General features: G+C 45.6%; 1 protein-coding gene across 1 annotated transcript in view; it reads left to right on the top strand.

Moving 5' to 3' along the window:
* Nucleotides 1-321: 321 nt before the first annotated feature.
* LOC119706026 (contactin-3-like) overlaps nt 322-14,652 on the top strand; it is a 100,643-nt gene continuing 86,312 nt past the window's right edge. The window contains exon 1 of the mRNA XM_038149099.1: nt 322-473. The gene's annotated coding sequence lies outside the window, so the exon portion shown is untranslated. The remainder of the gene's footprint in view (nt 474-14,652) is intronic.

The raw sequence follows: 14,652 nt of genomic DNA on the forward strand, positions 1-14,652 counted from the left end.
CAGCCGGAGCCAGATCCAATAAAACCTCCACCCGGCTCCTGCACAGCGACCTACGTAAACCTGACTCTTTCCCTGGGCTTCCAGCCCAGGAACGAGATGCAGTTTTCATTTAAGCCATAACGCCTCAACTTTCCCCGGCAGCGCATCCCCCCTGAGCGGCTGGGTCCAGCGGGGCTCCCGGGGGAACCGCGGCCGCCGCCAGCGGAGCATCCCCGGCGCCGGCGGGCCCGGCTGTGTCCGGAGGGGCTGGGCCGGGCCGGGCTGGGCTGTGCCGGGCTGGGCTGTGCGGCCCCGGGGCGGTGAGGAGCCGTGAGGAGCGGTGGGCGGGAGATCGCGCCGGGCCCGCCCCGCCGCCGGGAGCGCGGCCAGCGCCGCTCCAGAAGAGGCGCCGGGAGCCGCGGGAGCCGCAGGATTACGGCGCTGGCTCCGCGGGGAAGGACGGCGCTGCGGCGGCTGGCACGGCTCGGCTGCAGGTGGGTAACTTCGGGGAACAAAGTTGGCCAGCGGCTGAGGGGAGCGCAGAGCCCCCCGCATCCCTCGGGGGGATGGATGGAGCGGTGCCGGGGACACGGAGACCGCTCCGCGCCGGGCTCGGGGGATGCAGCGCCAGGCACGGGCGCTCGGTACGTGCCGCTGCCCGCCTGGGTGAGCCCTGCTGGTGGCATTTGCGAGGCTCCTCGCCTGTGTGCAGGGAGCTGCTGTCTCCCCCAGTCTGCCTGTCCCGGGGGCCAGGGCTCCGCCAGGCGCCCGTGGCTCCCCCGGGTTCGGGGATGCGCTCCGGTGGCTGCCGGCGGTCTGCGCGTTTGCACGGGATTTGGGCTTTTTTCCCCCGTAGAATTGCTCTGAGTCTGGAGTTGCTCAAGTTCGAAATCTGGGAGGCTCTGGCTTTGCTTTTAATTAAGTGCTAATTGTCTGGAGTGCGACAAGGCGCGTACGGGAGCTCGCCCCCGGCTCTGGCGCCGGTGGGGCTCTGCCGCCTTGGTCTGAAGCAGCCCCCGCACCGCGCCAGTGAACGCTCCGTGAAAAGCTTTTTCCTTTCCCTCTCGAATGAGAATTTCGCTCTTTCTGCACGTCCCTCGCGGCCGTTCGGGTTGGTCCGAGTCGTGGCCACCGCGGAACTTTGCGGTGAGCCGGGCAGAGCAGAGCGAGCCGGCCCCAAGTTGAGCCGCGGCTCGGCACAGCCGCTGCCCCCGCTCCCCGCAGCAGCCCCGCCGGCTCTGCTGCTCCTTCTCTGGCCGCTCATTGCCTGCTCTTCCAACTTTATGGTTCATACTTGGCTGGGGGCGAGCTGCCGGTGTTCCCAGTATCGTGATGTGTCACCTCGTTGTCAGTTCAGCCTGGTGCCTGGCTGTGATTAACCCAATCCAAGCACCATTTTGTTGGGTGCTTCGGAGGGAGATCAGCCCGTTCCTGATGGGGAATGATCCAGCGATAGCCTTGGGTGGGAACTGGTTAGTTAGGTTTGCCTTATTGGTGCCGCTGACACTCGCACAGAATCAATACTGATTTTCTGCTGTCGTGTTTTACACATGAGGGAAGAATGTCAGTATTTCTGTTGAGTGCAAAAATCAAAAGCAAGAGCTTAGGATGAACAAGAAACTCTCCAAAATATTGACTGCTGTATCTTGCAAGAGAAACTTGAACTCCAGCTTAAGTTGCATGCCAGGCTTGTTCAGTGATGTGTTTTTTAAATGTGTGTGGGAAATTATGAACGAAATACTAAAATCAGGAATGGAAATACTGAACTTGTAAGCACTGAAAGTGTGTACCTACCCATGTGGAATTGTTCCAGAAAGTTGTTTATCATGCAAGAGACTTCCCCTAGTAATGTGGCAAATGCATTTGTGAAAGCATTTGAGGGAAATGATCGGTGAAGGTTCTTAACTCCTGCCAAAACGCTGCCAGCTTGGTGTTGGGGCTCAGCTAAAGGTGCTGGGAGCTCTGTCCTGCCACGCTGGCTCTTCCCAGGGCTCCCAAAGCTCCGTGCTGCTTCTGCTGCTGTCTCTCCCTGCACGGCCAGGGGATGGATGGAAGCCCTGCTGGAAGCTGCGCTGTTTTCTGGAATAAAGCAGTGGGAGGTGCTGCTCGGAGCGCAGGATCTGCGAGCTGCCAGGGGCTGTGGGGTTTTTCCAGAGCGGGTTTTGTGGATGTCACCTCAATGAATAGAACAGGTAGGGGATGTCTAGCTGATCTGCAGCTTGGTTTTTTCTGTGTTCAGGAAGGTAAACCACTGGATTTTGGGGGTTTGGAGCTGCTGTGGATCTGCGAGCTGCCAGGGGCTGTGGGGTTTTTCCAGAGCGGGTTTTGTGGATGTCACCTCAATGAATAGAACAGGTAGGGGATGTCTAGCTGATCTGCAGCTTGGTTTTTTCTGTGTTCAGGAAGGTAAACCACTGGATTTTGGGGGTTTGGAGCTGCTCTTGTGTGGTGACAGGCTCTGGTGGTGACTCCTGTGGCTCTGTCACTCACTCAGCTCCAGTGTTGGTCACCTAAGTTGGGGTCTTGTCCAGAAATCTGAGCATGCCCCCAGCTGGCTGCACACCCTGCAAACCCTTGAGCTGGATGTGAAATACGGACCTACCTAAACAACTTGTTCTTTAAATTCCTGAAGATCACGTCACCGTAGCTAAGGAGCAGTGCCATATTTTCTTGTCACTTTCCTATAATGCTTCTGAAGTTTCCACCCACAAAATGCTTCCAACCACTTGTGCAGGGGCGGTGGTTTTGGTTGTTTGTTTTTTCCTGAGCTAGCTTTGCTGTCTTTGATGTTGTTTATGTTTATGTTCTTGTGGGAATTTTCCCATTGCAATACCACAAGAACATCTTAATGTTGTTGTGCTACAGCAACGGGAGGTTTCTGCAAATAGATTCAATCTTGTTACTGTTCTTCCTGGAAGAGGCTGAGTCTTACGAGTGCCATAAGCCAGTGGTTTTATATGTATGGGAGTGATCATCAGGGTTTACTTTGATAACAGCAGACACAGATTAACTGCAGTCTGCAAACAAGATTTTTTTGTGTCTTTACAGTGGTGTGAGAAGTCTGAGGAGCCGGCAAACCTGCAGGGACAGGGAAGTGCTCAGTGATGGGGAGTGACTGACTTTGGATGACTTGAGAAATAATTATAAGACTGATCTTGGTTTACTAGAAAATCAAGGACAATGGGAAGTTTGTTCATGTAAAAAGTAATTTTTAATCCTCCTTGGTGCTCAGCTTGGAGTTTGGTCTGTCTTGCTGTGCTGCCAGATCCATAATCTGCCGGTTCATGTTGGGAAACCAGGGAACACTGGGTTAGAGTCCCCTGGGATGCATTGAAGTTGAACACTACTGGAGATGTAAGTGATGAGAAATGACTTTTTCAAGGGACCTGTGTGATGCAAGCCTTGCTTAAGCTCCTGTTGTGCATGGGTGATGTCAAGATGGGTTAGATGGCAGGATACTCTGAAATTAAATTTTGTTTGCAGAAGCTTAGGAACTTGATGTTTTGGTTCTTCAAAACTGACTGTGCCACAGGAACTGGCTCTGGAAATGGACTTGCCTTGGTGCTGTGCTGCTGCTGTCTTTAAAATGTATCTGCAGTGACAGCAATTCTTGTTTCAGGTATTTCTGTTTGGTTGGTTGGCTTTGCAGCTCTACAGCTGAAGTTTCCCTCTCTCGGCCAAAGCAGGGATAGTTCAGTCAGTGATTACCCCATTGAAAAACAACTGGAATGCAGAAAAATGAAATGGGAAGAGCTGTAGTTCCCTCCTGTGCCAACATCTCCACCGTTGATTTTGTTTAGAATTGTAGCCCAGACTTTTCAGTGGAGATTTGGTGGTCCCCATTTTGTAGGATGTGGTGTAGGAAAATGAATTGCAGGAAAAAATTAAATAATTATCAGTGATACCTTGTAATGTGCTTTAACCAGGAACGGATTAGGTAAAGGCTGCAGGTTTGCATAAGCTGAGAAGTACTTTTCCTGATTCAGAGCTCAGAAAGCCACACAGTTCTCTGGTCCACTGAGACAGATGAAAACCAGACCAGAGCTGATGGCCTTTTGAACAGAAGTGTACCCAGGAGAGCACTGCTGGGGTAACAAGAGAGGGAACGGGGGAAAAACCTTTGAGCTTTGACTACAGTCAACTGAAATTTACTGTATATTGATTTATTTTATTTTAGTGTGCTGTCTAATACAAAGAAAAGACTTAATACAGAGTGAGGGGAAGTGGCAGGAGTTCAGAAATCTTACGGGTTCTCAGTCTTCTTGATTGGGTGAAGGTGGTGGGCAGCTGGTGAAATAATGGAGTCAGGTGGTATTTTATCAGTGTAAAGTTAAAATCTGCATGTTGAAATTTGGTCAGTTGAAATGCAGGTCATAGTGTTTACAGCATTGGCTTTATTTTTAAACAGCAGTTAGTTTTATACCCCTAAAGTTTCACTTTTTAAGTGCAATAAAGTATAATATTATTATTTAAAATGATTGATACTTTCATTTGGCATAGGTAATATAGGATTTTTCCCCAAATTACAACATGCAGGTATTTTTCTCTTGAAAAATGTATCTGGTAATTAATGTAATGAATAATTAATTAGCTGGCAGAGGTATTGCACTTCCAGCTGGGGGAGGCAGTAGAGGGAGCTGCTGAAGTTGTGCTCAGCCCTGGACAATGCCACCTGCAGCTCGTTCTCTCTGGAGAAACCCATTTAATGGGAACAGCCAGGATTTGAAACCTGGACATGTATTTTAGTATTTTCTTAATCCTGATTGCACACAGAGGAGCTTTATCTGTGTTTGACTGAATCGTGAAACGCTGAAAATCTGGACAGCACAGCTGCCGGGCTGGGGGCTCCCAGAAAATGAGCTGAGGCTGTAAAAGGCTTGGGAGGGAGTGGTGACAGGAGGAGAAAAGCAGGGATGACCAGATTTGTCTGGGGGGTTCCTTTTGTCAGCCAGTTCTTGGTTGCTGGCAAATACAAATAATGCATTTCTGGGGTGCAGTTGAGGGGGAAGCACTGTCTGTGATGGCCAGCACTGAATAGGTGTGAGCAGGAAAGAGCTGAAAAACATCTCTGTGCAAGGGAAATCTGGCTTAAAGACAGTGCCACCAGCCTCCCTGAGACCCTGGGGACCCTTGTGCTCCCTGAGATGCTGCAGTTCCAGGATGGAGCAGGGCTCCTCACTAGGTGTGTGAGCAGCTGTCTCTGCTTTCCTGAGCCCAGCTTATTTGCAGAGCTGCTGAACTGGTTCAGCTGCTCCAGTTTAGTCCCTCCACACTGGGTTCAAATGAAGAAAACTAAATAAAGCAGTTTTTAACTCTAGTAAGTCCCTTGTGTAGTGCGTGAAGAAAGCTCTGGAATCTAGAGCTGCTCTGTCTGAGGGGTGATGGACACGGCACTGTAAGAGGCACCAGGTAAAGGCAGGTTTCCTACCATTCCTACAGATCTATTCCTACAGATCTATTCCTAGATCCTGTTCCCTTGGTTTTGAGATCTGTGGTTGAGGGAAAACCCACTTGTACATTCAATTTTAACAGAGAAGTAAGAAATCTTGAATTCTCCTGTTGCTTTGAAAAAGTGGTTTGAGCATTGTTGAAACATTATGGATAAATCCAGATTCCTTTTCCACCAACATTAAAAGTAGTAATGAGCTACCCTGGTATTAACTACTCTAAAAACTCTCCTCTCACTATTTCTGTTTTTTATGACTGACTCTTTGGAAAGAAAAAAAAAAAAATCCTACTGCTTTTCTAGCACTGCTGAAATCACAGTGCCGTGTTCCTGATGTGGGAAGCATATTTCACTTCAATAGGCCTTGACAATTCTGAAGAGTATTACTGCTCAACATGTGCAGGCCTTTTGTGAAATGTAAAATATAATAAATTGCAGCTGTTTGTAGCTGTAAACCTCTCATTGGAGTAAGCTAGTGGGGAAAATCAACTGGTTTTCAACAGTCTGGTTTAATGTGAAGCATGTCCAGCATCCCTTTTGCTCGTGCTGAGGTCAGGACAGTAATTTCCAGTGTACTGCAGTACTTGACTACATAAGGAGCAATTCCTGTCTGATCCAATCCAGGGTGGATCAGTAAATGATAAATTCTGTTTAGCTTGCAAGCATACAGATTTTCATAGTTCATTTGCAGAAGGATCACGCATCTCTGCATTTGAAGACATTCCATTTGTTGAAGTTGGCATCTCTTAGCATTCCTGGTGAAATGTGCAAGATGAAAAATACTGTTCTAATGACATATTACTGTGGAGTGTTTTACAGGGAGAAACCAGCAAATTCAGCTGCTATGGTTGTTGCAGAAAACACTGTTTATTCCCCTGGATATTGCAAAATATTTTGATTTTATCCTGCCTTCTTAAAGTTTGGTGCAGTCACCTGGATGTGTCTGCCTCACCTGTCCATCTGTCCTGCTGCTTGAAGAGAGCTGGATTGTAAAGCCATGGAAACAGGGTCTGGTTTTGCCAGATTGAGTGAGATACTTGATTTTTGTGGGATGCTGGAGCAGGTAATAGCCCTTGGTGTGGTCCTGGGTGGTGCAGTTCTCACATCAAAAGCTCCATGACTGAAATATCAGCATTCCTGGGATGACTTTTTCTTTGTTTAATAGGAAATTCTTGGTGCCTGCTGCTGCAAGTGGGGTGCAGGTTGTTGTGTGGGCAGAGCAGAGTGGGAGGAGAGCTCTCTGCAGCACCCTGGGTAATTGAACATCTCGGCCCAGTGTGTTGGTGTGGGTTGTAAATGACAATAAAAAGAAAAGGCTGTATCTGCATGTTTGCTCTGCCAGGGTAATTTATAAAGCAGGGTGTAATTGGGAACATTTCTGCCAGGTCACTGCTTGACCACCAGCCCCTCTTTACCTCTGAAGTTTGTGTGCTCAAGCACAGGCTGCAGGACAATTAAATAATACATGACCTTCTTTTCACTTCTTAAAAACAAATCCTCTAAAGAAAAGGATGAAGAACCATTAGCATCTACCCTGACGCAGGTGCTTTCCTTTCCACTGTTAGGATCAGTAAAAGACCCCAGGTTTTTATTAGGATCAGTAGAAGACCCCAGGTTTCTATGGTTTGCAGTCCTTCAAGTGCATCAGTTGAGCATTTAAGAGCATGTTTTTAGCAGTGGAAAGTTATCCTCCTTTGGATAAAGATTTATTGATGCTGCAGAGCTGTTGTGTTTGTGTGTGTGTCAGTGGGGTATGAGAAGCACCTGTTTGCACACTGAGTTTCCACCCCACAGGAAATATTTTGTTGTTTTAGACCCAAGATCTCATCATTGATCCTAAGAGAAGGAAGATGTACCTCAAGTTACCTGGCCTAATGTCTTTCTGCTAAAAAAGGTAGAAGTTGGCTGGCTAAATTGATGCTGAAAACTTGAGTTTTGTGTGTTGGAGTTGAATTCCAGTTTACCTGGAGCTGTGTCAGCCCAGGGCTGCATTCACAGCCCCCAGGAGCTCTGTGCCATCCCTGCCTGCCTGGGGGGAAATGCACTGAAAGGGATTTCTATCCTTCTAGGCAAGATGAGGGGGCAGCAGCTGCTCGTGTGTAACCCTTTCCCGTTCTTGGGCATTGTCTTCTTTTCTACTCTTGACTAAGCAAGCGTTAGCTTTCCTCCTGGAAGGAGCTAAATTGATGTAAACCAGAGTTATTGTTCTCTTGCCCCCCATTTTTGAGGGGCTGCATTCTCACACAGCACTGTTCCTCTCGCTGATTGTCACATCTTTCCTGGTCTAAAAATCCTGTTGAAATGACAGTGGAAAAAGCAGTGAAGCCTTACAGAGAGCTGGCAAACCGTTTGTAGAATCAAATGCAGTTCTTGGAGGGGTTGCAAACACATGGTAGCTTTCCTTTTAGTTGTGGAGCTTAATCTGGTTATAGATCTTGCAGTTTTTCAATTTCTCACTATAATTTTTGTAGCTATTTGATTTGGAATCTCACACTGACTATTTTTGCTATTGTGTTGCTGAAGAAAGTAAAAATTGCTGTGGCCCTGGTGAAGAGCAGTGTTTCTAATGCTTTAAGAGCTGTAGTTTATAGTCTCTTTGAGCATCTCTTTTCCTCAGTAAGCTTAAAATGCAAACAGAAGAGGTTTTACATCTAACAGTGCTGTTCTTCTGCAGCTGTTAAATGAAGGATAAGTAAAGTTTCATGCCCTCTGCTCCTGGAAGAAGAGATTGTGGATTTTGCTTGGCACTTTTTTTCCTGCAGCAGGTTCTTCCCTGCCACAGAGCTGTGGTTCACACACTAAAATCCTGAGATTAGAAAGTCTCCAAGTGCACTTGGAGCCTGGAAAGTTACTCTACAGATGTGTCCTCCTACAAAACAGCTGAAATAAGCTGGGTCTTGATGAGGAAATGCCCAATCCTCTTCAGAAGCACTGCCCTGGGAGCCCCTGGCTGCAGAGGGGAGTGGTGCCAGCCCCTGACTGGTCAGTGACACCCCTGGGAACGGTGGTGGTGGCACCTGGTGCCTCTCCAGAAGGCACTGAGGTGAAAGAAAGGACTTCTCCAAGCTTATTTCAGGCTTTCTTCAACACCTGCCAAGGAGGACTGGAGGGTCTCTCTCCTGTTTGTTACTCATTCAATTCCCAGCTTGGATGGAACTTTATCAAGCCTGTTTTATGTCCTTAGGGCTTTGACCTTGCCCCTATCCTGTCCCATAAATACCCTTGATGAGGCCCACTGTGGGTTGATAGGTTTATTTCCAGATGAAGAGTCTGAACAGCTCTCAGTAGTTATGTTTGGTGACCGGAATGGCTGCAGAGCTTAAACTGCTTTCTAAAGCTCTTCTGCTTTCAAAAGTACCACCACAAAGCTGCTTCTTCATAGTCAGGCTCCACTGAGGAATGTGAAATAATCTCTGGCTCAGAAGCTGGGCTCACTGTGCCATTCCCCGAGTCATGCAAAGGAAACAACAAGGAAAGCAAGCATGGAACTCCTCTCCTCTACTAAACCACACCTGACTCTCCCTGGACAGATTTTTTTTTTGGGAGGGGCCTTGGGTTTTTTGTTTGTTTCCTTGGTCAGAGGGCAGGATGACTCCTGAAGTGTCTGTTCCAAGTGTAGCTTAACCTGAGCACTGTTTGCCATCACTTGCTGGATGTTCTCCAGAGTTAAGGAAGTTGCATAAGCTCCTTATCTGGAGCTAAGCAGCTTAAGGAAGTTGCAAAGCTCCAGCACCTCGTGCTTCTCCCGTGGAGCTGTTTTAGCTCCTCTCTTCCCTCAGCATCTGAACATCCTGATGGTGCAGATTTGGATAACCTGCTCAGTTATCTCCTCCTGAAAATAACAAAAAGCTCCCAGACCTTTGTGTAGCTGTGGATACAGAACGAAAACACAACAGTAAAATGTGGGAAACTGATGGGAAACTGCGCTATGGTTTGGGATTAAATCTGGAGGGTTCTCCAGTCTGTTCTCCTTCTGAGATGGACTCTTGGTTACTTCATGCAGAATAGGTATCAGTGCTGATCTGGGCCATTGAATCCCTTTAATTCCTCACCTGGTACCTGCTGCCTTTTTGAGAACCTTGGGCATTGTCACAGTAGGTGTTTCCAGCCTGAGAAGTTATGTCTCAAACTTACAAATCTCTAATGACATAGACATACTTACTTCTAGTGTCCAGGGATGTTCGCTGTCCAGCAGAAAACAGTCCAGAGTGACATTTTAAAGGGAACCAGGCTTGGAATTTTTATTTGGAGTGTGCAACAACACCCTGAACATAAAAATGACATTTTTTTCCCCTGCAGTCAACCTAACAAAACAAGCAGAAGGAAAAAGTCTCCTCTGTCCTGATGCCCCTTTACAATATTGTAACAAGGGCCATCTTCTCCCAGCCCTTGGCTCCCTGCAGCAGGGAGAGAGCAATCAGCAGTTCCTCCATATTTCAGGAAAATTTGAAGTGCATTATTCCCCAGAATAAGCACTGCAGACAGTTAAGTGCCTGCAATTCTAATGCAAATTTCTTTTAATTCTAGATTGGTAAAGATCCGCATTTTCCTTTTCCAAAAGGCTCAGCAGCTTGTCCAATAAGCCTGATTAAAGATGGTAATGGACATTCCATTCTCAGATTGATTTATTCCTATGCAAAGTGATTTGAACTGGTTAAATGGCACCTGTGCAAAGGCATTGAGATGCAAGCAGGGATGGCAGCAGAGAGCTGATGAGGTTTTCTTACTGTCACAGAAGAAATGTTAATGTTGCGCCGATGGAAAACCCATCTTTCCTTTTGTAAAGTTTAACTCCTGATGAACTAAAAGAGAATCCCAGAATGGTTTGAGTTGGAAGGGACCTTAAAGGCCACTCCATTTCCCTCCATGGGGCATCTTCCACTGTCCCAGGCTGCTCCAAGCACTGTCCAGTCTGGCCTTGGACACTTCCAGGGATCCAGGGGCAGCCACAGCTGCTCTGGGCACCCTGTGTCTCTCTCCAGATGCAGGACACTGCAGTTCTGGGCACAATTGCTATTTGCTATTTATCTGGTTCCTTGCAAACCCTCCTGTGCGATGCATTATTCTGATACATTCCATGAGTTCTCTTTGCATTATGTGGAGGATTCCTAAAAAATCCAGCCCTTTGTTTTATGTACCTGAGACTTTTCCTGACTGAAAAGGTTGGTACTTCTAGAAACAAAATCCCAGCAAGGCTTTATCATCAACTGGCAAAGCTCTATGGTTGTATTCTTCCTCTCCATGAAGTCCAATATATGGAGATCCAATTAATATTGTAGGAAAGTGAAAGGAGTCTTGAAAGTCTCCTTTAATATCAGGCTTTGAAAAATCCTGCTTCTCCGATTCATTGTGGTCAGGTGAATTTAATGGTCTGCTTAGTCAAAAAAAAAACCAAAAAAGAGCTAGAGGCTCCAAAAGCCTTTGTAGAATTAAAATTCTTTTTTATGAGTTAAAAACATGCACTGCAGGCACAGCTTCAAGTACTCTTGTGCAAGGTTTTTTTGGTTGATGAGTTTATACTTTGTTCTTGTGTTAATGGCACCACTTCAAGCCAGGCACAATGTGTTCTTCAAGGCTCTGATTTTCACCTTCACTCCTGCACAGTGAAGGATGCAGAGGTGTCCCCAATATTTCAGCAGCTGCAGCCTCTTTCAGGCCATGTGAAAAAGATGTGACTCCTCTAATTCCATATTCAACTTAGAATCACTTCTCCCTGTGAGGAAGATGAGAACCCATCCAGTATATGTGACACACCCAAATATCCATTCTTCAGAGAGGATCTTTCCTCCTGATGATGGTAACTCCAGAAAAGGGAAATGCAGAAGATCTGGAATTCTCTGGGAACATCTGGCAAGAGTTCAGGGATGCTGCTGCCCCTAGATCTGAGAGGTTTGGGAAGAAGTATTAGGTAGGACTGTGCTTCAGCACAGAAAAATACAGATTAAGTGGTGGATTGAATTTATGTGGCCCATCTCTAGTCTCTGTTTCTAAAGGACCTCTGGTGTCTTCTGGCCTCTTCCTTCCTTGCTGGCTCTAAACACAGGACTGCTGTTAAACCATATAAACAGTTTCCACTCTGTGCTTTAAATCAAGGTGCTAGTGGATCTTGCTAGAGGGAATAAAGCAGCTTTGTGTGCCTGTAGCCCAGTGCAGAAGGGCTGAGCTCTCTGGTTCAGTGGGTTTATTGGTTTTTAAAGAATTATGAATTTAGTTTGAGGTCATTTCTGGGAAAGCACTTTCCTCTTGGTCTGCAGTACACGATTAATGGTGAGAGCAGCACCAAGTGCATTAAGACATGAAGTGAACCTTGGAGATCTGAAAGAAAAACAGCATCTCCTCCGGCCTGGGGCTTGCTGCTGCTTTCCTGTTAGACATGGTGCAAAAGAATTGTTACTCTCTGAAGGAAAGTGATATTTGGGAAGTGGAGCTTTTTGCTTAGTAAAGCTCCCAGAGTAACTTTCCTGGAGTTGTGCCTCAAACTCACTGTGGTGCCATAATGAACATTAACATCATCATTATGAAATAAAGCTCCTGAACCTCAAAATCTAAATTTGTGCTTGTTTCTCCATCCCCCTGCATGGGCTCTCTCTGCATCATCCTTCTGCAGATTTTTCCTGCCAGGGCAGAATGCCAGGGCATTTTGTATCTTGGTACTTTCAATAGTTTACAAACCAATTAACCTCTCTCCCCCTCTTCTTTTCCTTCCTTGTGTTTCAGGCCTTTGTCAGAGATTTCCTAATTTGAATTTAGTTCCTAAGTCAAGAAATTGATTTTTTCAGCTCTTTAGATACTCTTAGGTTCATCACCACTGAACATTATCTTGGTGCAGCTCTCTGCTCCTTCCAGTTTTGTTTGGGTTTTTGGTGGTTTTTTTAAACCAAAGCTGTCAAACTTGCCCAGCAAAGCCAGTGGAGTCTTTATCACATCTAACCTTGTACTGATATTTCAAGAGATCTTGTTAAGTAATTTAAATACTTGTTGTTTGGTTTTTTTTCCCCCTGAAAGTGAGGCCTCATTACATGGGAAGGATAAAAGAGGCGTTCCACAGTTGTTTGGCTAAAAAAGCTGGTGTTCTTTGCTGCTTTTGGTGGCTCAGCCACATTAGCCTGCATTAATCTTGGGATGGGCTGTAATGTTCATCTCTCAGTGTCAGTGGAAGAAAACTTACTGGAATTTAACCTCTGATTTCTGCTTTTTCCAAATCATGATCTTATGCTGAGACTCATTTTCCTGAAGACACAAGGAACAAAGATCCCCAAATAATGACAACTGTGATATGTAGATTGTACAAAACTGAGATGAACTTCCCCTTCCTTTCCATCTCAGGGTGCTGGCCTCCTCCAGCAGTGAGTTCATGAAGCAAATGTGTAAAATTAAAGGCTGGAATTGATTGGATTAATGAAGGGGAGCAGGGGTGTGGACAGCAAAGCACAGAGAAAGTGAGGAGTGGGAGGAGGTGGTGAAGTGTTTGTTAAAATGAAAGTAATAACTGAAAAAACCCCATATTCTGTGTTAATAACCATAAAATGGTTTGATTCTCTTGCTCTCCTGTCATGTGCACACAAATCAGCCACACTCATCCCCTGAACATCTCTAGGGGGATTCTCGTGGTCTCCTGGGGGTTTGTTCTGCCCCCTGGTTGGGTGTTTCTTCTCTTCCAATCTCACTTTTTGATTAATATCTGTGCTACTGGTTTGAAATTTGGCTGAAATGCAGTATTCAAGTTCTCAGGCAATGTCTCATAGTCTCCTTTGTAAAAAAAGAAAAGAAACTTTTTCATAAAAATATTTGAGCATTTTATTCCTATTCATAAGAGAGAGGAAGCTCTCTCTGACTGAAGAACTTTTCAAGTGAAACTTCATAGACATCAATGCAGATTAAGCTGCCTTGGTCTCAAATAAGAAGTAGAAGGGGGGAGAAAAAAGTGCAGAAATGGGTTCAGCTGTAACCATTCAGCTGTGACTTTGAGCTTTTCTCTCCTTTCACATCCGTGCTCTATGCTGCAGGGGATTATTTTCCTGCATGTGACTTGGAGGGAGATAATCACAGACAGGATAGATTAAGGGTACCTGTGGCCATATCTCCCAAAGCTCAGTTCCTTGCTGGAATTGGTGAATATTTCTATCAAGTTCCTCCATTCCCACTCTCTTTCTGTGTGTATATGTGTATATATAGATATATATATTTGAAAAGAAGAAGCTGGCAAAGCTGTATATGAAATGTAAATTTCACATTTTTTCCTTCATTCCTCTTGTTTGCTTCCCTGCTTGAAGCATCTATCCCATTTTTCTCTCTTGCTTTATTACTTCTTGGGAATTAATTTTTCTTGTGTTATTAAACAGAGACAAAACTTATCCTTACCTGTTGCATGTTGGGCTGTAAACAAATGTGATGCTGGAGCATCAATTTTATGTCAGCTTTGGTCTGGGGAGTTTCACTGGTGTTGGTCAGGAAGAAAAAAATGTGTAATAAAATAATAAAATATCAAATTCACACCATGTGTAGGGTCCATTTAGAGGACAATCATCTGGCTTTGTGTCATGTAGCTCATTTCTTTGAGTTTTTGATGGATTAGACTCCCCAGTGTTAAAAACCCCAAATAAAACCAGCCCAGCCATCAGACATCATCTGCAGGGCAGTGGGAAAAGGCTGTCCTGTCTTGCTCTGAGTAAATTGGCCAGAAAAGTCTGCATTAAAATTCATTATTTAAGAGTTGAAAATCTGCTGTCTTGGAGGCATTTTCCATTTAAAAGCCAAGTTGAGGCCACAGCTTTGTGGGGAGCCCCAGTGCCATGGTTGCATTTGGGTGGGAGAGGTGCAGGTTCTCATCTTCAACATCTGTTAGGAATTCTTTTTAATTTAGTAATTAAATTCTTTTTAATTCTTTTTAATTACTTCTCTTGGGAAAGAGAAGTAACTGTACTGCTTTTTCTGGAAAATTCCTGGCTAATGCAGTGCACAGGTCGTGTCTGAAGGTTGGCTTGGGTGTTTTAAAGGTGTGGTGGTGTATGGGGGATCTCTTCCTGAATTGGGATGGTCATAGGACAGAAATGCCATTTAAATGGAATAAATTTTCTTGTAGGCACTTGAGCATTAATGAGACTTGGGAGGAGGAAAGAGAGGGTGAGAAGGAAGAGGTTTTTTCTGCCGTTCTCTCTTTAGTACACATTATTAAACTGATAAATATATATATTTGTAAATACATGTATGTGTTTGTGTAGGCAGCT

The sequence above is a fragment of the Motacilla alba genome, chromosome 12 (assembly GCF_015832195.1).
Source record: "Motacilla alba alba isolate MOTALB_02 chromosome 12, Motacilla_alba_V1.0_pri, whole genome shotgun sequence".
Classification (NCBI taxonomy): Eukaryota; Metazoa; Chordata; class Aves; order Passeriformes; family Motacillidae; genus Motacilla; species Motacilla alba.